We start from the raw sequence: 15,434 nt of genomic DNA on the forward strand, positions 1-15,434 counted from the left end.
GTTGGATTATAAAGAAATTTGAGCGCCAAAGAATTGATGCTTTTGAACTGTGGTGTTGGAGAAGACTCTTGAGAGTCCCTTGCACTGCAAGTGGATCCAACCAGTCCATCCTAAAGGAGATCAGTCCCAGGTGTTCATTGGAAGGTCTGATGTTGAAGCTGAAACTCCAATACTTTGGCCACCTAATGCGAAGAACTGACTCATTTGAAAAGACCGTGATGCCGGGAAAGATTGAAGGCAGGAGGAGAAGGGGACAACAGAGAATGAGATGGTTGGATGGCATCACCGACTCAATGGACATGAGTCTGAGTAAATTCCAGGAATTGGTGATGCACAGGGAGGCCAAGCGTGCTGCAGTCCAAGGGGTCGCAAACAGTCGGAGATGACTGAGCGACTGAACTGAACTGAACTGATCTTCTATTTTAAAAGCAAAGGGTAAATACATGAACATTTCATAGAGAACAATTTAAATCATATTTCTTTTTTGGTGCATGAAGGGATAAATCTTCAAATAGCCAGATTAATCCAGTCTGGGATGAAAGCCAGTCCCTGGTAGAACCAGGACTGGTGGCAAAGGAGCTGCCTTTGGGTAGATGGCTATTATTACACAACCAGGCGGAGTCCCAGGCAACTGAAAGGGGTCATGTAATCCCAATAAGCTCTGATTTAACACCTTTATCACCAACATGGAGCTTTCTTACCCTATAAGGATGCTGAGTAATACTGCAAACATGCATTTTCTGTGGGCCATCTGGTTATGAAAACCCCATAGGGTAAGACTCATGAGAAGGTCTTGCTAGTTTTTCTGAAAGTAAATAATTCTAAATGGGCTCCTGGAGAGTTTTCTGGGTAATTCATACTCTACAGAGATTTGATTGCAGAAAATTTCCAGTAAACTTAAAACTCAACTTCCTATAACACTTAGAAAGTGTACAAAAACAATTGGCTTTTGTTCGATTGAGAAAGACCCTGGATGAGTAGAACTTTGAAATGGTGAAAGAAAAAGGTAGATAAATAAGACGGAAATTTCTGACTGTCAGCGACTAAAGAAAACCTTGCTGAACTTGGAAAGTATAATAAAAGAGGGATCTTGCCTAGTTTGAGTTGTCGTATCCTTGGGCTTCCCTGGTGGTTCAGCAGTAAAGAATTTGCCTGGCAATGCAGGAGATGTAGGTTCAATCCCTGGTTCAGGACGATCCCTGGAGAAGAACTATTCTTGGGTGGGAAATCCCATGGACCGAGGAGCCTGGCGTGTTCCAGTCCATGGGGTCGCAAAGAGTCAGACACAACTGAGTGACTGAACTGAACTGAGCAACTAAACAACAACATCTTGAGTTCAGATTCACGCTTGGATAGAATGCCGTGTGTTCTCAGGGATGAAGGGCCCGCAGGAGAATGAGAGCGAGGAGGCAGATGCTGTTGGAAGGAGAGAGCTGGAATGTCCTAGTGGTCAAGAGAAATGCATGTGTGGGTGTGTGGGAGGGTATCAGGGGAAATGAACACTGCCAAGTTGATTTGTATTTTAACTACCAAAGCATTCCTAGGACATTCTTCCAAGATGCTGGGATTAGAGAGATGGCAAGTTTCAACAGTACGTTTATCCATTACAAGTACAAGAACTAAGAAAAAATTTTGGCAGATGTATCTTTAATTCTAAAAAGACAATGGTGACATTAAGGAAACTTTGAAACAAAGTGACTTCTCATAATTCCTTTACTCTTCAACAGCTAATATTCTATTTTTCTATGTTTTCTTCTGGACTAAAACTAAAACTCTCTTTCTCTAGCAGTACTTTTGAGTGAGTAAGTTTCCTCTTGGCATGATCTCTATTGAAGCAGCTTCTAAATCCTAATGAGCTGGGAACAATTCTCCAGTCCTGTATCATTCTGCCTTAAACTGGACACTTGAACTGCAAAGAGGAATTATCTGCAATTATTATTTCACGACTGTTTTCAAGATTCCCCACTTTCAACATCCGCTGCATGTGGTCTGCAGAAGTAAAGCAAGTCAAACACTGTGGGCAAGAAAGCGATTCTGCTGTTCTTCAGAATGAGCTTCCCTGGTAGCTCAGTTGGTGAAGATCCACCTGCAAAGCAGGAGACCCCAGTTTTATTCCTGGGCTGGGAAGATCTGCTGGAGAGAGGGTGGGCTACCCACTCCAGTATTCTTGGGCTTTCCTTGTGGCTCAGCTGCAGTGTGGGAGACCTGGGTTCAATCTCTGGGTTGGGAAGATCCCCTGGAGAAGAGAACAGCTACCCACTCCAGGGGTCACAATGAGTCTGACACGACTTTCACTTTCACTTCACTTTCCAGAATGGGCTTAGGGATCATCCTTCCTAACTCCCTGTTATTAGTAAGAAAAATGAGGCCCAGAAAGGTCATAGAACTAATAAATTCTGTTGTTGAGATTTGACCCAAGGTGTTAAAAATTTTTAATTTTAAATAATTTTAGATTTTTAGAAAAAAATTCAAATCTACCTTTCTCTGCTGCTGCTGCTGCTAAGTTGCTTCAGTCGTGTCCAACTCTGTGCGACCCCATAGACAGCAGCCCACCAGGCTCCCCCATCCCTAGGATTCTCCAGGCAAGAACACTGGAGTGGGTTGCCATTTCCTTCTCCAATGCATGAAAGTGAAGTCGCTCAGTCGTGTCCTACTCTTAGCGACCCCATGGACTGCAGGCTACCAGGCTCCTCCGTCCATGGGATTTTCCAGGCAAGAGTACTGGAGTAGGGTGCCATTGCCTTCTCTGCTACCTTCCTCTAACCCCCTCTTAATGTTAACAGACAACCACAGTTCAGTGATCAAAATCAGAAAACATTGTTACAGTACTATTAATTAAACTACAGACCTTTGAATTTCATCATTTTCCCCCCTAGCCTCTCTTTGTCATTCTGGGATCCAATTCAGAATCTCACATTGCACTGAATTATTATACCTCCTTAGTTTCTTCCAGTGAGGGAGAACTCCTCAATCTTTGTCTTCCATGACCTTGACACTGTTGAATAGTACTGGCCAGATATTTTGTAGAATGTCATTCATTTGGGGTTTGTCTAATGTTTCCTCACCATTAGACCGAGTTTATGCATGAGGCAAAGTGTCCTTCTCAGTACATTATATTGGAAAATATACAACGTTGGTATGTCCTGTTACTGGTGATATTATCCTTGATCACTTGGTTGAGATGGTATCTGTCAGGTTTCGCTACTCTTATTATTTTCCCCTTTGTAATTGATGAATATCTTAGTGGAGTTACATTGAGATGATGCTAATATCCTAATTTTCCTCAAACTTTCACCTATAGATTTTAGTATTTATCCGTTGGAGAAGGAAATGGCAACCCACTCCAGTGTTCTTGCCTGGAGAATCCTGTGGACAGAAGAGCCTGGAGGGCTGCTGTCCATGGGGTCGCACAGAGTCGGACACGACTGAAGCAACTTAGTAGCAGCAGCAGCAGCAGTGGATGCTACCTGCAACAATTATTATTATAATGTTTACCTAATAGTGATTTTGTTATAGACAGATGGAAATAGAGATATCTTTGTACTAATAGCTGGATGGATATTTATTTTATTCTGTGGATCATAACCCAGTGTTATCATTATTTACTTTGTTGCTCAAATTGTTCCAACTTTTGGCCACTGGGGTGTCCTTTAGGTTGGCTCATATATCCTTTTGTCATGCCTCATCATTGTGGGGTTATGTTGCTTGTGGGACTATGTTGCTGGTTTGAGTACTTCATTATTTTCTTCATTTCTTTTTCTAAAGACTATGTTTTTAAATTTTCAATTTCTTTATTTGGCTGTGCTGGGTCTCAGTTGCAGCATGTGGGACCTAGTTCCCTGACCAGGGATTGAATCCAGCCCCCTGCATTGGGAGAACAGAGTCTTAGTTGCTGGACCACCAGGGAAGTTCGAGTACTTCTTTATTTTCTGACACATGATTTTCCAGGCTCAATTACATTCTGCCTACCCCAGCCCTAGAATCAACTGCTTCTCTGAAGAACCCTCTGAGCCAAGACTTTTTGTCATAAGCATCTTATGCTCCTTCCCTCAGCTCATGTTATGTCTTAAACACATTTGACTTGACCGTTTAGTACACTTTTCTCAGAAACACACTATACAGGTAGGTGGGGTTTGTAGTTGTCATTCAGCACCGGCTTGTGGTTACTACTGATGCTCCTCTGTCCACGTTAATTGTGGATGATCCGGGCCTGAGGTAGCAGGAGGGTGGGAGGACAGAGAAGTGGCTGGAGGACAGAAAAGGAGACGGTGTGGATATCGATGAAGAAATGGAGGCGGAGGCTGGGAGACCCTGCACGAGACTCAAATATGCATATCTGAGTTCTTTCTGCTACACGACTAGGCAGATCTGAAAATCTACAAACATTGCAAAAGGAAGTTGGAGTTTTTGAAGTTTTAAGTTTTTGTTTTGTTTTTTTCAGTCCAAGGTTTTTGTTTGTTTAAACTGACGTATAGTTGATGTACTTTCCTCAGTGATTTTCAATGTGTTCTTGAGTCCGTGGCTATAATGAACAAACTTGATCATGCCATTCTATTGGTTTGGTTTTTCTTGGGGTGGCGGGAGGAGGGCCACGCTGAGTGGCATGAAGGATCTTCCCTGACCAGGGATCGAACCTGTGCCCCTGTAGCAGACACATGGAATCCCAACCGCTGGACCACCAGCGAAGTCCTTAATTTTTCTGGCACTTGATCCACTCTGCCTGTAGGGAAGTTGCTCTTTGTGAGTCTGGCTTCTCTTCCTTCTCTCCCTTTCTCTCTCTTGCCTCCAGCAGCTGTTCGAACTGATTTTTGGGGTCGCGGCAAGTTGGTTTCTGGCTAAGTCTCACACAGTCATTGAGGAAGTGTTATTACACTCCCTGTGTTAGGGGATGGATAAAGTTATACATAGAGATGTTAATTGAAAACAGAGCTACATTCACAGTGGAAATTAAAAGGAAGACTGGAAAAATAGAAATGAAACTTCTGGTTTTCTAATCTTTTTCATAAATAATGCAACTTAAAAACAACGTAGAAAACTTCAAAGAGATGAATATGTATCATAATGTGAATATATGCAATAAAGCCCATGTGCCATTCCAAGATTCAAGAACACGTAAGGGTAACAAATACAGTAGTTCTGGGGTTTTAGTGAGGGATGGTTTTGCTGTTGTAGGAACAGTGCTTCTATATCTTTTTAACTGTCTTCAAATGACACTGCATTTTCTTCTACATACCTGCTCCTGTGTGTGTGTGTGTGTGTGTGTGTGTGTGTGACAGAGAGAAAGAAACTCAAAGAGAGAGAGAACAGTGAAAGAGATATGACACACTGGTTTCTTACAGGAAATTTAATACATGTCAGCACAAATCTGACACTGACTCATTTGGCAGAAAGAACAAATTCACACGCCAGAGTAAACAAAGAATGGAGTGAGATCCCAAGAACAGGGGAAGGGTGGGGAGGCTGTCTATGATTTAAGATATGAAAGAGGTGCTTTCTTAAAATCATTTTCAATTTCTCAGAGTCACGTTGAATTTTTATCCTGACACCCTCAGCACTTGTCTTGAAGGATTTAGGGAGTTTCTTCCTCCCCTCTGATCCCCACAATCATTTAGCCATTATGTCCAGCATAACCTGTCTCCTCCTCCTCATCACCTTTCTGTCCCCATGAGTACTAAGTTGGTTCAGCATTCACCAAGGTTTCTTTCCGTCTTTGACTGTCTCTGAATTATTCATCCCTTAAAATTCATTCTAGGCATGTCTTCCTACTCGGTCAGAGCTGGCCATTTCTTTCTTGATGCCACCACTGAATCTTGTGTTAACTGATTCTATCATTCTCTCCCAAATATACTGTGATTGATGCTTTGTGTACTCACCTCCCATACTTGACTTAGGCTGTGAGGTTCTTGAAGACTGGGATTGTGTCTACAGTCCCAGTGGGGTTTATTTCTATATCCCCAGTGCCTATCAGGGCTGGGCACATTCAGTGCTTGATAAATGCTTGGTCAGTGAATGAAAAAATAAATGCCCAGGTGAATAAATGAAGAAGTCTGCTCAATTCATTAAAGAACTGTTACTAACTAGTAAACTCCTCATTGTCAACCCCAAGCAGATGTTTCTCCCTGGAGCGGACAATTCATGACAAACCGCGTGATAGAAGATTATATCCTTTAAAATGATATCTACAAGTGATAGTTTCTCCTCTACAAATAATAATCTCAGGATATTGAGTTATTTTTACTTTTTGAAGGCATTTGTAGTTATGCCTGTGGTTCCATCTGGGCTTCCCTGGGGGCGCAGATGGAAAAGAATCTGCCCGTAGTGCGGGGGACCTGGGTTTGCTTCCTGGCTTGGGAAGATCCCCTGAAGGAGAGCATGGCAACCCACCCCAGTATTTTCGCCTGGAGAGGCCCATGAACCAAGTAGCCTGGCTGGCTTCATGCAGTCCATAGGGTAGCCAAGAGTCACACAGGACTGAGCGACTAAGCACAGCACAGCCATAGCTCCATCTAGTGAAGCCAACTGGCAAGACAGTAATTAAGATAACTGCATGAATATGCTGCTGCTGCTGCTGCTGCTAAGTCGCTTCAGTCGTGTCCGACTCTGTGTGACCCCCTAGACGGCAGCCCACCAGGCTCCGCCGTCCCTGGGATTCTCCAGGCAAGAACACTGGAGTGCGTTGCCATTTCCTTCTCCAATGCATGAAAGTCTAAAGTGAAAGTGAAGTCGCTCAGTTGTGTCCGACTCTTAGTGACCCCATGGACTGCAGCCCACCAGGCTCCTCCGTCCATGGGATTTTCCAGGCAAGAGTGCTGGAGTGGGGTACCATTGAGAAACAGTGAAAAAATCATCTATAGAAAATGACCCTTCCCTTTCTAGGTTCAAAAACCTTCATTTGTGTCTACTTTGTACTTTCTAGAATTCAACAGTCTTTTTCTTGCCAAAATAACCTATTTCTAAATATATGGGCAGTGTCATGTCACTGGAAAATAATATGAACATATGGAAAACTTTTACAATTAGCTTATATTTTACTGCCTTTAAATCAAAGAGCCACTGATATTTATTAACACAAAATACTATTTAGATATTTTATGGAATAACATTTTTGTAAACAATGCAAAACCCCCAGCAATTTAATTTTTTGAGTCTTTTTTTTAATGTGGACCATTTTTAAAGTCTTTATTACCATCTTTGTAAATTCCATATATGTGTCTTAGTATACTGTATTGGTGTTTTTCTTTCTGGCTTACTTCACTCTGTATAATCGGCTCCAGTTTCATCTACCTCATTAGAACTGATTCAAATGTATTCTCTTTAATGGCTGAGTAATCCTCCATTGTGTATATGTACCACAGCTTTCTTATCCATTCGTCTGCTGATGGACATCTAGGTTGCTTCCATGTCCTGGCTATTATAAACAGATGTATAGAACAGACTTTTGGACGCTGTGGGAGAGGGAGAGGGTGGGATGATTTGGGAGAATGGCATTGAAACATGTATGCTATCATGTAAGAAACGAATCGCCAGTCTAGGTTCGATACAGGATACAGGATGCTTGGGGCTGGTGCACTGGGATGACCCAGAGAGATGATATGGGGAGGGTGGTGGGAGGGGGGGTTCAGGATTGGGAACTCATGTATACCCGTGGCGGATTCATGTCAATGTATGGCAAAACCAATACAGTATTGTAAAGTAAAAAAAAATTAAAAATAAAGAGCAAAAAAAAAAAAGATTTAAAAAAGTATAATAATTTTAAAATTAAAAAATAATAAAATAAAAGAAAAATAAAAACTAAAAATAGAAAAAAAATAAAGCCTTTATTGAATTTGTTATAATATCGTTTCTGTTTTATGTTTTGGTTTTTTGGCCACAAGGCATGTGGGATCTTAGCTCCTTGACCAGGGATCAAACCCACACCCCCTGCCCTGGAAGGCAAAGTCTTAGCCACGGAACACCAGGGAAGTCCCCAATTTAATTAATATTTATCAAGTGGTTTTTAGTGATTGAAATGTGCTTCAGGATAAATATCATCGCATCATGATACCCATTATTGTAAAACTTAAAAATATCATAGCAAAATGGTGTATTGTTTAAATATCTGTCTTCTTAGACTATAAGGCAAAGCACGGGAGTCATGAACATGAAGTACTTCAGCAGAGTGACTTACCTCGTGGTCCAGTGGTCAGGACTCCACGCTCCCACTGCAGGGGGGCTCAGGATCGATCCTTGGTCAGGGAACTAAGATCCTTCATGGTACGCAGCATTGCCAAAAAATTAGAGACAAACTACCAGAAAACAAACCTTCAGAAGAGTGGTCGCCTCTGTGGAGAGACAAGAGGAATGGATCAGAGTAAAACGTCCAGTGGCTGCCGCAGGATTGGAAATGTTTTCATTCTGTGTGAGGTCATGGGCACGTGGATTTTTATTTTATTGTTATGCTTCGAAACTTCAATGTACATATTTTTTGATCCAATAATTCCACTTTTGAGAAATATTCTTAGAGAAATGAAGGACCAATATATAAGGATATGCATAAAAAAGAAAGAAAGAAAAATTAAACAAAAGAAATAAATAGTTACGATGTAAGCTCCATATACATTCTACTTTGGGACTCAGCTAAGTGTGATATATATTAGGTTTTCATAAATGCAAAATTTGATGATAAATATTATGAGCATTACCATATGCTATGCTTCAATAAAAGCTATGCTTTAAAACAAAAAACGTCAAGTGATATTTTAACAAACATTGTTTGGTATAAATAGATACATAAGCATACTTATAATAAGGCATATTATGCTAATAAAATAACACTGAATATGACAAGGTGGAGAAAGTCTAGTAGCATAAAAAAAGAGGCAAATACAATTCTTTCATATAGGGCTTTAAGAATGTAAAGAACACAATGTTCCATAGGATTTTCTTCAGTCCAAAATTTTAGTATCTTTTGGTAGTTGTTCCATCAATAATTTTTTTTAATTTATTTTTAAATGTTTTTAAAGTTTTTATATATTTTTATTTATCATTGTTGATGTGTAGTTGATTTGCAATACTATATGAGTTTCAAGTGTACAACATAGTGGTTCCATTTTAAAGTTACATATTCCATTTACAGTCATTACAAAATATTGGCTATATTCCCTGTGAAAAGTGAAGTGAGAGTGTTAGTCACTCAGTTGTGTCTGATTCTTTGCGACCCCATGGACTATAGCCTGCCAGGCTCCTCTGCCCATGGGGTTCTCCAGGCAAGAATATTGGAGTAAGTAGCCATTCCCTTCTCCAGGAGATCTTCCCAACCCAGGGATCAAACCCTGGTCTCCTGGATTTCAGGCAAATTCTTTACCATCTGAGCCACCAGGGAAGCCCAGAACAGTTACCTAAACACTTCACTAAAGAAGATATACAGTGGCAAATTTTCTTAATAAACTCTCTTCTCTACTCCTAAAGATCTCTTCAGGAGGAAAAGAGCCCCACCTTAGCAGAGGATGGTTTCGATCCATCGACCTCTGGGTTATGGGCCCAGCACGCTTCCGCTGCGCCACTCTGCTGGTGTGCTGTGCCATACATCCTTGTAATGTATTCATTCTGTACATAGTAATTTGTAGCTCTTAATTTTCTAACCCCATTAAACCCCACATCCTCCTCCCTGTGCCCAGCATTTCTCTCTAAATCCTGCTAGTAATCACTATGTGATTTTCCCTAGTGGCTCAGATGGTAAAGAATCTGCCTGCTCATGCAGGAGACCTGGGTTTGCAATGCAGGAGACCCGGGTTTGATCCCAGGGTCAGGAAGATCCCCTGGAGAAGGGAATGGCTACCCACTCCTGCATTCTTACCGGAAGAATTCCATGGACAAAAGAGCCTGGCCGGCTACAGTCCATGGGGGTCGCAAGGAGTTGAACACCAATAAGCAACTAACACTTTCATTTCTTCGAGTCCCTGCGTCGTTCTCTATATCTGTGAGTCTGTTTCTTTTGTATTATATTCACTAGTTTGTTTTATGTTTTGGATTCTGCATGTAAGTAATGTCATACAGTATTTGCCTTGCTCTGACTCGTTTCACTAAGCACATCCTCCAAACCCCTCTATCTTGTTGCAAATGGCAAAATTCCATTTTTTTTCTTTTATGGCTGAGTAATCCCAGGGACGGGGGAGCCTGGTGGGCTGCCATCTGTGGGGCTGCACAGAGTCGGACACGACTGAAGCGACGCAGCAGCAGCAGCAGCAGCAGTATTCAATCATATATATATATACACACCACATCTTCTTTATCTATTCATCTGTCAATGGACACTTAGGTTGCTTCCATGACTATTGTAAATAATGCTGCTGTGAACATTGGGATGAATTATTTTTAAATTAATGTTTTTTCCTTCTTTGAATATATACCCAGCAGTGGAATTTCCGGATCATATGGTAGTTCTATTTCTGAAGGTGGAGTAAAATCAAATCCCAGCATGAGAGTCAAGCTAGCTACAAAACATTGGGGAAGGTTATAAATTTATTAATACTTTTAAACCCACTGTCAGCAGAGAGAGACTGATTTGTTTGTTGGTTCACTTTGCCACCATATCCTGGTGGCACCTGGCTGGTGCTGGGTAAGTAAGACGTCAGACTCCCAAGGTGGCCAAACAGGAGAAAGAGATGGGCCGGGCCAAGAGGCGTATGCGGTACAACCGGAGCTTTGTCAATATTGTGCCCACCTTTGGCAAGAAGAAAGGCCCCGATGTCAACTCCCAAATCCTTTGTAATCCTGGCTTTCTCTAATAAAGCCACTTAGCCCAATCAAAAAATAACAAAACACACCATTAGAAAAGTGTGCACTGAGGAAAAGCCATGCACTCTGAGAACCAGAAAGAAGGTGTCTGCAAGCCAAGGAGAGAGGTGTTCGGAGAGACCACCCTTGCTGACACTTTGACCTTGGACTTCCAGTCTCCAGAAAATATACTGAGGAAATTAATATATATAGCCAATTTGGGTGCCTGGATCTATGTGTAATCTATGTGTAGGTGCTGGATTCAGCTGCCCACTTTGTCAGGTTCAAATCCTGTTACTCGGTTAACTAACAGAACTCTATATTCCCAGGAATGTGTCAAAGTCCTCTCTGATATCTCATTTCACTTTTTTTTTTTTTTTTGTAAACATTATGTTTAGCCTATTGTTTGCCTCAGTTCCTATCTACCACTTCAGGCAACCACAATATTAAACCACAGAACTCTAGATTTGGGGTTTTAGAACACTTCCAGGACATTCCTTGTTTTTCTGTTGATTTGACACTTGAGTAAGTATAAGTAGAGCTTCCCTGATAGCTCAGTTGGTAAAGAATTCACCTGCAATGCAGGAGACCCTGGTTCGATTCCTGGGTCGGGAAGAGCTGCTGGAGAAGGGATAGGCTACCCACTCCAGTATTCTTGGGCTTTCCTTGTGGCTCAGCTGGTAAAGAATCTGCCCACAATTGTGGGAGACCTGGGTTGGGAAGATCCCCTGGAGAAGGGAAAGGCTACCCACTCCAGTATTCTGGCCTAGAGAATTCTGACACGACTGAGCGACTTTCAAGTATAAGTAAGTGTGACTATGTCTGTGTGATTATTTAGTACTTCCTTTACTTTCTTATGAATTTAGTAATGTATTTAAAAGTACTTTGGGAAGTAGTATCAGTGAAAATGGCAAAGTAGGAAATACAGCCAATATTTTAGAGTAACTATAAAATGGAGTATAACCTTGAAAAATTCAACCACTGTGTTGTACACCCGAAACTCAAAATGTTGTAAATCAACTAAATGTCAATAAAAATAAAGATATATAAAAACCTTAAAAAAAACTGTTATGTAAAGAATTTGCTCCCAGTGGAAGTGGATGATAGTGATATATGAAGGTTAAGAACACTATGGTGTCTAGGTAGAACAATGTTATTTCTTGTTCAGAAGTCCTAGAAAAACTTCCACCCTCACCCTTAGGTTTCCTCATAGGTGAAATAAGAATATTACAGGGATTAATAAAAGCGAGAAAGAGACTCTGGAATCTGGAATCTTCTATTAGGGGCTTTGTGCCTTGAAGGGCTTCTTTACTCATAGGCTATTGATTAATTCTGGGGAGTGGTTTTCAGGGATCTCTTTGAATCCTGATGGGAGGTACACTGTGAATTTTGCCAATATCAGTGGAGATTTTGTCTGTAAGGAGGGTGATAGCTGATTCAATAGGGACAAATAATCAGTGTTCCCAGGATCAGCTCTAGACAGAGCAAAAAAAGATGTCACAGCACCATTTAACTCATCTGATTGGCTGCTTTGATAAGTACTGTCAAATTATAGAATCATCTCCCCACCCCCTCCTTTTGAGAGAAGGAAATTCTGGCATGATACTTCTTTAAGAAGTCTCAGGCTTATACAGGGATAGCAGTGGGAGAACTAAGGAGGAAAGGGTGTGTGTCTCTCAAAGGTCCTAAACAGAAGCAAGTAGGTTCAGAGACAGAAGCATCTCGAGGTTCACTGGGGTCTCCACTGTTTGAACTGTTCTATTACTCCAGGGCAGGGGCTGCTTTATAGTAGTGGGCTTGTACACCATGAGCATGACTCAGATGTCAATTAGGACTGGAGGAGATTCAGCCCCAATTTAGAGAAACGTGTCTCTAAACCACTTGGAGGGAGGCTTGCGAAGAGCCTGTGTCACTCCTCAGGGCTCCATCATTGAGAAGTGAGAGCTAGCTGGAAAGGCCCCTTAGAGGGTTACAAGTACCTGAAGAGTTTAACTGTCTCTTTCCCAAAGTCCTGGCTCTCTGCAATCCTAGCAGAAACTAGGAGGGTCTTGCTTTTCATTTGCTGGAGTTGAAGATTAAGACTTTTGGTGGCCTTCCGCTCAGGTGACTCCTGTAGTACTCAAGAGAGCTGGTTTGTCAGATTAATTAAATTTGGAGTGGACATAGTTTCTTATTTCTCTTGGTCCTTTTTACTAGCAGGGAAATGTCCTGGTTTAGCCTGTAAATAGAGTTAAAATCTACCTGATTAGAATTAGCATCTGAAGGAAGGTCAGAATTATCATTTAAAACTATCTGAAATTGACCGTAATACTCATGAACAGGCTCATCAGATTTTTGTCTGCAAAACTGAAATTTGTTCAACAGGCTTTGGAAAAACCCTAGGAATGCCCTAGGAAGCCATCTAGTGATTGTTGAGCCTGATTGTATGAGTTAGCAGGCTAGTCTCGAAACAGAAGGTAGTCATCAGATCTGTTACTCCTGAAACCTGCTTCTACTGATTAAGTTCCTTTTAATTGTTTTTATAAAAACATGCAGATCTTCCAAGAGTCAAGTAGCCTAAACAAAAGCGGTTTGCCTGAGTTGTTTTCCAGGAACTTGGAATCAGCTGAGCACAATTTGAGCTCTAACTAGTTAAGACCACTGACCCTTCAACTGGGCATGCTCCGTGACCTTTTGACTTCAGAGGGCTGAAAACTCCATCCGCAGAGCATGTTCTGAGTATAGTATTGTGAAGAAGCCTGTAGCTTAGTTGTATCTAGGCCAGAATGAAGATCACCTCACATTTTCTTGTCTCCAATTAGCCTCAGTTTTATCCCAAAGAATACCCCCAGCCCCTTGCCTTTGAGGAAGTGGATTTGAGACTTCCATCTTCTCGCTTGGCCACCTTGTAAGTAAACCTTTTCTTTGCTGCAAACTTCGGTGTCTCAGCATTTGGCTTGCTGCATGTTGGGCAAACAACCTTGGTTCAGTAACACCTTACCAGTTGTATTTCTAGGTACCTTTCAGCATTTTCCCAGTTAGCAGTTTTAATTCAATGCTGGGCCTATCCTTAGCCAAGAAGCATATGAACTAGCTGGTAAAAGTCAGAGATACCAGGTTGCTAAATTTGAGTAACATAAAATTCCTCTGTAAGTCTGTGAGATTCTTTGGGTTACTGTGGAGGGAAAAAAATCCATGACTATAGCTCAAAGTTCAGCTTTAGTTCAGAGAGTAGAAGAAATTAAGGGTTTGGTCTCTGGATCCTCAGTAGGCCTAATTTTATAGGGATGGGTTCTGAAAAGTTCAGAGGAAAAGGGAGACGGGGGAGAGTTTAAGAGAAAAAGCAAAATTAAGCAAGAATTAGTGTGGGGAAGTGAGGGTAGAGAGGAGGAGCAGGTAGCATAGAAGGGAGAAGATGGCCCCAGAGGTCTAAGCACAAGGAGCCGAGAGAGAGAGACAAGATAGCGCCTGGAGCCAGTTTCTCTTTCTGGAATGGTAACCACTGAGAGACTTACTGGTTCTGGGCACCTGAGGGAATCTCTAATTACTAGCTGACCAAGCTGACTTCAGTGGTCATACTGTACGAAGAACAGAGTTCAGAAAAGTCACTTAACAACAAACAGCAATAAACCCTAGAGAAAAGGGGAAATCTGATTTTTAGTTATTACATTTATTTTAAAAGTCTAGTTTTGAACAACAAAAAAATTAAGACATAAACAAGGGCAGTGATCTTCAGAAGGGTTTCTTAGTTTTTTTTCCGTTCTCTTATGTGAGATGGAAAAGCTGGATGGGCTGGGCTTGTGTTACTGTTCTTCAAGGTCAGATGAGGCTCTGGTCGAGTTTTCTTTAGGGCAGGTCTTTCTCACAGGAAGTAGGATGCTCTGGCATATTTCAAAATGGTCTGGCCTTAAGGTCGTCAATCTGACACTGAAGTCAGTGACCATGTTTTATTAATTTTTGTAACTTGCAAAGTGCTTTATAGATATACTACTAAATTAATATGACTTTAATCTCTTTTCTATCTCTTCAACTGACCACTTACAGCTTCATAACATGTACCAACACAGACTGTCAAACTGATCTTTATTCTTCTTTTGGGGGTAACTTTTATATTGTAGTTTCCATACAAAATTGCTAATGTTTCACTAAGGTTTTAAAAACTTTTTTTTTTTCCCCCAGAAATTCACTGGCAATCCATCAGTTAGGACTTGGTTCTTTCTCTTCCATGGCCTGGGTTCAATCCCTGGTTGGGGAACTAAGATCCCACAAGTTGGGTGGCCAAAAAAAAAAAAAGCCAAAAAAAAACCTGAAATGTAAAAGCTTTTTTTCCACATTTTTTTCATTTGTTTGGTATTCATTTACACCTTTCAGATTTACTCTACCAGGAAAATGGGTATAGTTTTAATTTACAACTAATATTTGACTGCTTCTTTTCAATCTTATGAATTGATAGCTTGAGTAAAATGAATTTTTGTGCTCCTCATTCCTATATCAACCTATTCCTATATCAATCTATTTTACTTAAAGTTAATATTAGCCAGAAAATATTCAGCTCGCTGGCCATTCTCTCCAACCTATGGGGAAGCCAAAAGCTCAATATAATCTTCAGAATCAGAATATGGAAGAAGAAGCCCCTTCATTAGCTGCAAAAGGGAAAGTAACAGGAGAGAAGATGGGCTCTGAGATGCTTATCCTGGGAT

At 41.1% G+C, this 15,434-nt stretch overlaps 1 protein-coding gene and 1 non-coding gene across 2 annotated transcripts in view; one reads left to right on the forward strand and one right to left on the reverse strand.

Moving 5' to 3' along the window:
• Positions 1-9,476: 9,476 nt before the first annotated feature.
• On the reverse strand, positions 9,477-9,548 carry TRNAM-CAU (transfer RNA methionine (anticodon CAU)). The gene has a single exon. It is a non-coding gene; the product is annotated as a tRNA-Met (tRNA).
• Positions 9,549-13,436: 3,888 nt separating this feature from the next.
• LOC101107613 (phosphatidylinositol 3,4,5-trisphosphate 3-phosphatase TPTE2-like) overlaps positions 13,437-15,434 on the forward strand; it is a 64,071-nt gene continuing 62,073 nt past the window's right edge. The window contains exon 1 of the mRNA XM_060394381.1: positions 13,437-13,642. The gene's annotated coding sequence lies outside the window, so the exon portion shown is untranslated. The remainder of the gene's footprint in view (positions 13,643-15,434) is intronic.

The sequence above is a fragment of the Ovis aries genome, chromosome 10 (assembly GCF_016772045.2).
Source record: "Ovis aries strain OAR_USU_Benz2616 breed Rambouillet chromosome 10, ARS-UI_Ramb_v3.0, whole genome shotgun sequence".
Classification (NCBI taxonomy): Eukaryota; Metazoa; Chordata; class Mammalia; order Artiodactyla; family Bovidae; genus Ovis; species Ovis aries.